We start from the raw sequence: 4,937 nt of genomic DNA, 5'->3' as shown, positions 1-4,937 counted from the left end.
CCCCTTCAACAACATTAATTTTTTTTTTTCAAATTCTTTTAAAATATAAAATAGGCGGCAATAACCACAACTAGATATATACTCCATTGAGTATTGAAACCTGTACCCAATCAACACCAAAATAGCAAAGGTATGAATCTGCTTATCTTTGATAAATAAATCATTACATTAACTTCATTTATATTAACCCAACAGTATATAGTACGTACGTTTACAATTTTTAAACACCTAGCTAGTCTAACAAATTACAACTAATATTAACAACTAAAGACAAAAGGCTAGAGAGCTAATCTAACAAATGTCTCTAATCCAGCCACTTAGGTCCCTTTAGATCATGCATTACAAACCTTAATTAAGGTCGTGTTGACTTTCTTCCAATCGACTCGATCCCTAGCCTGCAAGTTGCATGGAAGGAAAATATATATGAGTACCAAAGTTTACACTCACGATATTGTCTTTACATTCCATTGAAGCATAAAATTAAAAGATATAGTTGCAGACTATAGAGATAATTAAGTACGTTGTTAAGAACCATGCAAATAAACTTGTAATTCTAATTGCTCTGTGAGCATTCAAGTGTCCGGGAAAGCTGATGCCTGTCAAACCAAGATTAGTTGGTGAAACAACTCTAATTTAGACAGATCTAATGCATATTAATCATGTAATAAGAATCAAATGAGTCCTTAGGTTCTTTAGTTCTAAACATGACCTATAACGACCTAATGAGCCTTAAATGTGCATAAATAGATTCGAATGAGTTTTAGAAAGTTAAAATAATTCATATTAGTCATGTAATAAGAATCATATGAATCCTTAGGTTCTTTAGTTCAAAGTTGGGAGCGGAAATGTCATTTTAGCTCTAAATATGACCTATAACGACCCAATGAGCCTTAAATGTGCATACGTAGATTAGAATGAGTTTTAGAAAGTTAACAATATGCATATTAGTCATGTAATAAGAATCAAATGAGTCCTTAGGTTCTTTAGTTCAAAGTTGAGAGCGGAAATGTCATTTTAGCTCTAAACATGACCTATAACGACCTGATGAGCCTTAAATGTGTATAAATAGATTTGAATGAGTTTTAAAAAGTTAAAACTATGCATATTAGTCATGTAATAAGAATAAAATGAGTCCTTAGGTTCTTTAGTTCAAAGTTGGGAGCGGAAATGTCATTTTAGCTCTAAATATGACCTATAACGACCCAATGAGCCTTAAATGTGCATACGTAGATTAGAATGAGTTTTAGAAAGTTAACAATATGCATATTAGTCATGTAATAAGAATCAAATGAGTCCTTAGGTTCTTTAGTTCAAAGTTGAGAGCGGAAATGTCATTTTAGCTCTAAACATGACCTATAACGACCTAATGAGCCTTAAATGTGTATAAATAGATTCGAATGAGTTTTAGAAAGTTAAAACTATGCATATTAGTCATGTAATAAGAATCAAATGAGTCCTTAGGTTCTTTAGTTCAAAGTTGGGAGCGGAAATATCATTTTAGCTCTAAATATGACCTATAACGACCCAATGAGCCTTAAATGTGCATACGTAGATTAGAATGAGTTTTAGAAAGTTAACAATATGCATATTAGTCATGTAATAAGAATCAAAGGAGTCCTTAGGTTCTTTAGTTCAAAGTTGAGAGCGGAAATGTCATTTTAGCTCTAAACATGACCTGTAACGACCTAATGAGCCTTAAATGTGCATAAATAGATTCGAATGAGTTTTAGATAGTTAAAACTATGCATATTAGTCATGTCATAAGAATCAAATGAATCCTTAGGTTCTTTAGTTTAAAGTTGGGAGCGGAAATGTCATTTTAGCTCTAAACATGACCTATAACGACCTAATGAGCCTTAAATGTGCATAAATAGATTCGAATGAGTTTTAGAAAGTTAAAACTATGCATATTAGTCATGTAATAAGAATCAAATGAGTCCTTAGGTTCTTTAGTTCAAAGTTGGGAGCGGAAATGTCATTTTAGCTCTAAATATGACCTATAACGACCCAATGAGCCTTAAATGTGCATAAATAGATTAGAATGAGTTTTAGAAAGTTAAAACTATGCATATTAGTCATGTAATAAGAATCAAATGAATCCTTAGGTTCTTTAGTTCAAAGTTGGGAGCGGAAATGTCGTTTTAGCTCTAAATATGACCTATAACGACCCAATGAGCCTTAAATGTGCATAAATAGATTCGAATGAGTTTTAGAAAGTTAAAATAATGCATATTAGTCATGTAATAAGAATCAAATGAATCCTTAGGTTGTTTAGTTCAAAGTTGGGAGCGGAAATGTCATTTTAGCTCTAAATTGTGTTCTTTCACTTAGTTCTTAATGCTAAAATCAGAATAAGTGTCTATATTTTTAGATGCACAGATGTATGCTTGGATTTCATGGAAATTCCTGATAATCATCCATGTCTCAGGAACTAACACCGCCAGGTTAAATAAACATATTGTCGATCTGCTGATTCCTAGAAAGTGACAGACGTTTAAGTGAAACAATTCCAAATATTAACCAGGACATAAATTAATTTTCTCCACTTCTATTAGCACTATCTTTATCATCAGTTTGTATGAGGATTTTGTTTAAGATGGAGTTGGAGTAGGCAATGAAAGATATTTTGAAGCTACATGTATACAATCTAAGTAATCTAGCTTTATACAATATAGATTCAGGATCATTTGTTCAGCTTTGCGAATTTTGAACCTACAGGTATACAGGTCATTTGTTCAGTTGTTGCTTCTGCGAATTTTGAACCTACAGGTACACATGAACTGAACTGCTTTATACAATATAGATTCAGGTCATTTGTTCAGTTGTTGCTTCTTTTCTTTCTTTAGTAACTTCAAGACCAAATCATTAATTGGTGAACAACTCAGGAAAGCAAACTATATGCAGATAATACTGTAAGGAAAAAGTATACACAGGGAAGCAGCACAAGACAAGAAGACCAGAATCATAGAGTGGGAAATCAAAGAGTCTGTTTGACAGGTCAAAGCAATATACAATCAGATATACTTCTAGTTGATGGTGCATGGAAAGCAAGCAAGAGAATAAAGAATGATAGAGCTGCTGTTGGTTGGCTTCTTGTTCGTGAACAAGGGACCACCCATGAAGGAAGTGAATGTATTTACACTCATAGTAAACTGCAAACTGAGGCATTAGCAGTATTGAAGGGCTTAACTTATGCTAGGCAACATCAGGTGGATAACATAGTGGTTAAAACGGGCAGCAGCAAACTGGTTCAAGCTTTGATGAATTTCCCAAATAGGCCAAATGATTACATACAGAGCAGCAACAGAAGCAAACATAGGAGAAACACACAGCAGCAAGCAGAATTGCAGCAGTCATTAATAGCATAATATTCATACACATCAATAGATTCACAGCAGCAGCAAGACCAGCATATTAGTATTCAAAGCAATAAATTAGCAAATCCAGCAGACTTGTAATTATGGAAAAATTAAAGAACTTTACCAAATCCATGAAGATATAAACGCTTCCATCTTTGTGTCTAAACAACCTAAGTAAATAAATACTCGGTTGTAAAAAACTTAGCCCATTGCTCACGAACCACATCTATTTCCTCATCGGTATAAGGCGCATTTCTTGGAGTGTAAGCCTGAAATAATTAAGTAACATGATAAGTAATGCTACTTGTAAATTAAGAATTCTACTACGTACAAGTACTAGTATTAGTAGTTCAACTAACATATGGTAAAAGAACGAACATTATCTAACCGCTCATCAGAGTTATGGTGTAACGTGACTATTTCATGCATGAACTTCATAACGTAATAGCCACACTCGCGGGCGCCGACTTGTTGAGCACACTGATTTGGAAACAAATCATAAATTATATATCCAAGTAGTTACCCAAAAAAAGTAAAGCTAATTAGTAAGCATGATACCTTTATAGGGTAGCCTTTCAACCCCTGCGTAGTCGTTCTATTCGGACAAATTCCATTATTAAACTTGTACACTTGGTATGCCCTGGAAGTTGAGTAAAACTTCATGAATCTGATTCGGCACGAAAAGAAATAACTTAAAAAGAAATGAAAGTAACTTACAAACACAAGATTCCCCATGCATTATTTTCTTGTTTGGAACCTTTCGCAGAGTCGAAAATATATGCACAACCTCTACGTAGGTCTAACACGTACAAAATCCAATGATTTCTGCATCATATATAAATGTTATTGCAACCTTACGCATGAAAATAACAATAACATAGCTATTTACCAAATATCGATCAATCTCTAACACTTACTCTTGATGGTATGGGATCAAAAACCACTTGGTAATGTTAGAATCACCCTTCTTCTCCTTTTCAATTTCAGCATCGAAAACTACTTTCAAATACATTGATACAGCATGAGGGTTGGCCTTGCATCTAGAGTTTGACATCGCCTCGGGACAAACAAACCCAATCTGAGAGTTGTCAAATGCAAAGGTGTGCTCGTGGAGTAAACACCTACAAAGTAAATGTATAATGCAAAAATTTCAAAAACTATTATAGTTGACAAAACCAAAAATAAAAAGGGTCGACGGAAAAGTTTACATCATATAGACTTGGATCACTGAAATGTTGAGACAGGCCCCTCTAAGGAACTCTTCAACGTCAACCTCATGTACATAAGTTTGTCGATCTTCGTCATAATGCCAAACCGAAGCGGGCAATGAGATTGAAGTATTTTTATATACATCACCGGGCGCCGTAGTGATGATAAACTTCAAATAATTGCATGATGGGCCAAGACCTTGAATTGTGTCGTCTGCCAAAGTTTGCTTCTTACTTTTGGCCGCCGATTCTTCAGTTTTACGATCACAACTACCTACCATCTCTTTGGATTTCTTAGAGTTCTTAGACTTCGATTTCGACTCCAACTTATTTGAGCATGAATTTTCCTGTAACAATTAATAATGTTAAG

The 4,937-nt window shown here is 34.1% G+C and overlaps 1 long non-coding RNA gene across 1 annotated transcript; it reads right to left on the bottom strand.

The window, feature by feature from the left end:
* Positions 1 to 237: 237 nt before the first annotated feature.
* On the bottom strand, positions 238 to 4,030 carry LOC130465813 (uncharacterized). The gene is made up of 4 exons (XR_008925825.1): positions 3,988 to 4,030; positions 3,738 to 3,839; positions 3,484 to 3,628; positions 238 to 395 (listed from the first exon to the last, which is right to left on the bottom strand). It is a non-coding gene; the product is annotated as an uncharacterized lncRNA (long non-coding RNA).
* Between the last annotated feature and the right edge of the window lie 907 nt (positions 4,031 to 4,937).

Source organism: Spinacia oleracea, chromosome 1, assembly GCF_020520425.1.
Source record: "Spinacia oleracea cultivar Varoflay chromosome 1, BTI_SOV_V1, whole genome shotgun sequence".
Lineage (NCBI taxonomy): Eukaryota > Viridiplantae > Streptophyta > Magnoliopsida > Caryophyllales > Amaranthaceae > Spinacia > Spinacia oleracea.
Note: the sequence above shows the minus strand (reverse complement) of the source record. Positions and strands in the feature narration are given on the sequence as shown.